This window comes from Mytilus edulis, chromosome 8, assembly GCF_963676685.1.
Source record: "Mytilus edulis chromosome 8, xbMytEdul2.2, whole genome shotgun sequence".
In the NCBI taxonomy this organism is placed as follows: domain Eukaryota; kingdom Metazoa; phylum Mollusca; class Bivalvia; order Mytilida; family Mytilidae; genus Mytilus; species Mytilus edulis.
In genome coordinates, this window is record NC_092351.1 from 71,429,476 (window position 1) to 71,435,813 (window position 6,338).

Genomic DNA, 6,338 nt, shown 5'->3' on the forward strand with positions numbered 1-6,338 from the left:
AAACGTCCACCAGCAGTGGCATCATTAATGAATATTAAGAATAAAATTAGATCAAGTACTGTGTCTTGTGGTACTCTAAATATGACAGGAATTTTGTTTGTTAAAAAGTTTTAGACCCAAGGACTGCATAGTAGTTTATAATTTATCAGTTTACCTGTTGCATATAGTATTAGAACAAAAATACCAAAACACAGAATTTTTACTAAAACCACTGAACCATAAAAATGAGGCCAGTTGGACATGTACACCTTACAATCATTCAATATACCATATAACTTAATATAGTATACCTATTGATTGTAGTATCTGAGATATTGACTTGACCACGTAAACTTAACCTTGTTCATGGAGTCGTGAAATGAGGTCGAAGACAATGTACATAAATAGCACAAATATTATCAGTAGGCTGAGCTAGGTGAATGAAAGCTCGGATATATTGCATGTTTATACTTTCATAAAGAATTGCAGAACATCTGATAAATTTGCACTACTATACGATGAGTCTCTGTATTTTGTACATCCAACTTTATGAACCGGTATTCAATTTTTATGATCAAATTATGGTTTCGGTTGAATAATCTGTTTTCTTTTCGCTTGAAGTCCAAATAAATACAAAATTGCCTTTCTATGACATCATTTTCATTAAAATTCTTTGGACGAGAAAAGTAAGATTGCATGCTCGTCACAGTTTTTTGTATATATCCTGTGGTGTTTGTCGTTGATGGAATATGTTTGTTTTTGTTCTGCAGTTTGATTGTTATGTCAAATATTGTTATGTGTTTGTGTGTTTCTCTGTGATATATGTTCTGACGTGTGTTTGCGCTGTATTTCTGTCGAGTAGTGTTGTCATTTCAATGGTATTTTTAACATTGTCATTAAGTGACTTGTTTTGCTAGCCATTAAATCAGGTTCAAAAACAAATTCTTAAAATATCTTGTACCAAGTCAGGAATACGGCAGTTGTTATCAAACAGTTCTAGTTTAGTTTCTATGTATGTATGCGTTTGTTCTTGAGGCAGATCTGTGTTCCTGTTGTTCCTTTATTTTCCTCTTATATCTGATGTGTTTGCCTCGATTTTAGTTTGTTACTCCGATCCGTTTTCTCTCACTCGTTTTATGACCTTTGAACACCAGTTTACAAATGTTGCCATTTATTTAGTCGGCCAAATTATTTCAGTGAAGATTCATGATTCGTTAAAGGACGACAGATTCCAAGTGGTGATAGAAACTCTCAATGAGCAGGTGAATTAAATTGAAGAACTGGCTTAATCCAGCCCCACTATATCAAAGATAGAAAGACGCGTACAATAAATGAAGAGCTAAATTGGCTATTGAGAGTCCTTTGCATTTTGAACCTTAATTCAAAGTTCAGTTTTCTATAGACTAGGTCAGACTGTAGATAGGATATATCAAAGAACAGCAACAGATAGGCGAAAGATACCAGAGGGACATTCAAACTCATAGATCAAAAATCAACGGACAACGCCATGGCAAAAATGTATGTAATTAAGGGTTTCGCGAAAAATAGTGTCGCCTACTTTTGCTTTGAGTTGCAGGCTAAACAAAAATGGGGGAAGGGGAAATTATTAAAAATAAAATTCTCGATACTATCTTTTGAGTATAAGAAGCTTCTTCCAATTTTGGTAAAAATCCTGGATGGTTTGTGAATCTACTAAATGTTTAACTAACTCAAACTGCAGGCTGTATGTGATTTTACATGTTATTGGAAGAAACATGAGTCCATTTATAAGTAATATACGGAAAAACAGGAAATATTTTTTTACATATTACCATCTAGATACTAGCATTTGATCATAAACTAGCTTCTGTCAAAGTTTGGTATAAATCCAGTGTTTGAATTAAAATCAGTCCTTAATCAATCACAATATCTCAATACAATTTCTAAAACACAATTCTCCTTTTCTTGTAACAGCATATGGAATAGGATCCCAGTTACGGTAACCAGTCCGGTACCCACGAATGTAGTTCTTAAAAAAAAACTATAACTTTTCTCTAAAATGGTGTAGTGTCATTATTACACAAGTTCTGAAACTGAATGTAGATTTATTTGAAAGGGTAGGCTTTCTAGTTTGAATTTCTGTAAAAAAAATGATTGATTTAAATAAAATCTGGCGTCAGTGCATGGAGTAAATTGTCTAAATTCTAGCCTTTATTCTTCACCGGAAGTAGACTGAGTGACCCTGTTGTCAATCAAAACAAAATTTTGCAACGGAATGCCGGTCATGAGGCACTGAGATTGCACTCAGAAACTTGGAACCTAATGCCTAACATGAAACAGAAGTCCCAAGGTGGCTATCAAAATTATTTAACGAACAGCACCCCATTTATTTACTATGACTTTCAATGCGTTCCAATGGGGCAAATAACTGGGTCCCCGTTCCTGTCAGAAGGCATATATTGAACACTTCAATCTACAACTGTAAGCTTATTTTTCGAGTAACATGGGTGAAATTTTGCTACAAACTGCAAAATTTAATAAGGAAAACAATGGTGTAATTATTTTTTAAATTTGAATTAAACTTTTTAAATTAAATTTAAATTTAAATTTATGAAATTTTAAAAAAGGTTTTTTTTCATTTGAAAGTTTAAAAAGAGGTCACAGTGAGGTCATTTGTTGGAAATTTAAATTCATACACTTGTAAGTTAAAATGGAGGGATTTTTTGAAAAATATAGGCAAAAAATAATAGAAAAGAGCCACCTGGCAAGAAATCATGAATGCTTTTTATGGGATCAGGGAACAACAAAAGATGGAAAATATGGGCTTATTTCTTTTCTAGATCCTATTTCTGGTACCTGGAAAAAGAAAAAAGCCCATAGATTCAGTTACATGGTTTATAACAATTATTTAGAGTTAAATAAAATATTAGATGCCAGTCATTTGTGTCATAATAGTTTGTGTGTGAATGCGGCTCACATTAATTTAGAGCCGCATCACATAAATAACAACAGGATTTATTGTAAGCACCGCAATTCTTGCCAGGGCCATGCCAATTATCCAGATTGCCGCCTGGATTTATTTTTAGAAGATATTTAAGGGGTAGGGCTATAGCTTATATATAAAGAATTTTGACTAAATGTACAACAATTTTAGACTCTTTTTGAAAGATTTGGTGGTCCTTAAAAGAACCTTTAATTTTGTCTTTATCTTTTTCAGATGTAGATGGATGCAGCTATGTCTTCTTTGACTTTGGAATTTTTGAAGTACAGCTTCTGGTAGGTATATTCTTCTTAGCAGGCATTACTCTCCCATATGAATGATCGTCCTTTGTGCTTTGAACAAATGCCGTATTAAGTTTGGGATCAAGTTGTCCTTTTTGATATCGGTCTTTAAATTTACTTTGTTCCTTTTCTTCCACATGATCCTTAATTTTCTGTCCGGTTTGTTGTAAATTTTTCTTTTTCCTTTCTGGAGTATTTTGGTATACTTTGTTCCTTTCACACTCCCTTTGCATCTGCTCTAAGTGTTTAAATGAACCTTGTGATATTTTAAAACCAATACATTCTGCTTTTTGTTTCCAGGAATTAGCTATACCATTATTCAAAGTGTGAATTATTGCTGATGCCCTCCCTTCAAAATTTCTAGAAAAGTTCACATTTTTTGGTAAGGATACACTTAGTGCTCTGTTAACGGCTTCACATTTTTGAGTGTTGAAATTAAATTTCATTTTCATTAATGCTTCCTCACTAAGTTTCATTTTTAAAAGTTCCTGCATTATTAATTTGTCATTGTCATCCATATTCAGGTTGGTTAACTTGTTTGCACCCAAGTACATGGATCTCAGCCACCAACAGTTTGTGTGACCCCCACCACACACGTATGAGCTAGTGGGACATTTAGAGCAGTCGCCGGTATAACACCGCACAGTAGCATCAAGCACTCTAGGTAAGCATTTTTTAATCTTTTCCAAATTTCCACAGTTTTCTTTCCACATTTCATTGAAAACTAAGCTACATCTGGCTTTCAAATCTTGACTTAAAACTTTCTGTCCTTGTTTTTTCTTTTCACGTGTCGAACCATAAAACATGTTCAAACTAAAATTTGCAGAATTACTTTGTCGAAACTGTGATCTTCCGAGATGAATTGGGTCAGCTTGGCGTTCAACTTTCCACAACGGGTGTAAAACTTTGAGTGCATCATTTATACCTTCTGCTCCACGTCCGTCTCCATCTGTAACTGCATACTTTACCAGCACATTTTGCCTATCAATCTGAAGTCCAATTTCTTTACCCATGAGATATTCACTTAAAGGGTTGGTTGGCTTAACATTGGCTGTACATGTACCAGCATGTCCATCTGGACAGGTTACATTAAGTCCCTTCCCTTTAAGCCAAGAACCTGTCCAGCAAAGTTTATTGTGAAAAACTGATGCAACAATGAACTTATGGTCAGTCACTTGCTCACATGCCAATGATATTGCCTGGGAAGCATTTTGTCCGGGTTTTTTTGTGCTTACTATATGCATACTGTTATAACGCGTGTCGATTGCTACAGGAATATGTGACGGCTCTTTTACACCACGAATTCTGTTAACTTCTTTCACAGTTTCAAGTTTTTTCTTCATATCATTGTCATTTAACTCTTTAATCTCATTCGCAACAAAATTAGAATGCCTCTGCAGTGTTCTTTTAGTGGGTGGTGGTATATTTAGTCCTGCGGCCATCAGAAATCTTCCTCTTTTTATTCCAATAGGAGTCTCCTGTAAGGCAGATACAAGCATGCGGGTTAACTCTCCAGGGTTAGGTCCACGTTTTGGAGTTTTAATTTCATCGAACAGGTTAACACATGGTGATGTAAACTTGCATTCTGTACATTTATATATGCACTTTACACAAGATCCATACTTAATTAACTTTGTCAGTTCAAAGTTTGGGTTATCACATTTAATGTCTTGTAAATTGTGAAATTTAACAACTACATTAAGTAGCAGAGTAACTTTATTCATCTTAACAACTCTATATGACTCATCTGTAACATGTGTTTCATCATGAGACTCAGATTTAGCTTCTTCTTTCAGAACCTTCAAACATTTTGGCTGTGGACGTAATAACTTGGCAGATCCAGGATTTCCCTCGACATCTGGTAAACTGTAGGAGGTGCCGTCTTGACCGGATTTAGCTACAAGTGAGAACTTCTCTGCATCTAGCCTCTTCCATTGTGTATTAGATGAACTTGGCTGACTGTTTGAAGACTGTGTTTCATGCTTTATTCCCTTGTTATGGGGTCTGTTACCCGCTTTAAAGCAAGATTTACGTCGATTTTTGCCACCTTTCATGGTAATTTACAGTACCATTGACTGATAATTTATGATGTTCTACATTTTCTTGCATTATTTATATCACTGGAAGATGCTGTCAGCTTCCTTGACACAATTTTGCCACTAATTGCTGACAGTGACACTTTTATGGGGATTTACAGGTGCTGGACAGTGTATTCTAAGAGATCATGTGTGTGTACAGTAGGGCTTACATTTTATTGGATTACCACTAATTGCATTACCATGTAAACTACTGCTTTTCATATATGATAAGGAACTTATTTGCCTTCATAGATATACATTTTTTGTAAGTTTTTCACTTTTAACTTCTTTCCTTTTGTAATTCCTATAAAAAAAATAAGGATTTTTTATTTTTTTAAATAAAAAATGATTTTAATTAAAAAAAAATTCATTAAAATTTAATTTTTACTAAATTTTCATACAATGAATGAATTTATCTACCATGTGCAATTTACAGAATGTAAATATCTTTTCAAATAAAAATGTTGTGCTGATTTTAAGCAAATTTACTTCATGAATATGTGATTTTATCCGACCAATTTTCTGATATTTGAGGAGAAATCAGACGTTATAGATAAGGATCAATAACTCTGTAACTGTTCGATGAAATTTATTAAAACTTTTCAGAATAACTACTGAGATGTATATCTTTATTTTAAAAGTAAAGTTTTAAGTCTGGAACAAAAGTTAAAGTCTGACAGGAATAGGATCCCAGTTACGGTAACCAGTCCGGTACCCACGAATGTAGTTCTTAAAAAAAAACTATAACTTTTCTCTAAAATGGTGTAGTGTCATTATTACACAAGTTCTGAAACTGAATGTAGATTTATTTGAAAGGGTAGGCTTTCTAGTTTGAATTTCTGTAAAAAAAATGATTGATTTAAATAAAATCTGGCGTCAGTGCATGGAGTAAATTGTCTAAATTCTAGCCTTTATTCTTCACCGGAAGTAGACTGAGTGACCCTGTTGTCAATCAAAACAAAATTTTGCAACGGAATGCCGGTCATGAGGCACTGAGATTGCACTCAGAAACTTGGAACC

The 6,338-nt window shown here is 34.0% G+C and overlaps 1 long non-coding RNA gene across 1 annotated transcript; it reads left to right on the forward strand.

Moving 5' to 3' along the window:
- Positions 1-2,883: 2,883 nt before the first annotated feature.
- Positions 2,884-5,634, forward strand: LOC139486185 (uncharacterized). Its single transcript, XR_011655496.1, has 3 exons — positions 2,884-3,234; positions 3,765-3,904; positions 5,037-5,634. It is a non-coding gene; the product is annotated as an uncharacterized lncRNA (long non-coding RNA).
- The last annotated feature ends 704 nt before the right edge of the window (positions 5,635-6,338 follow it).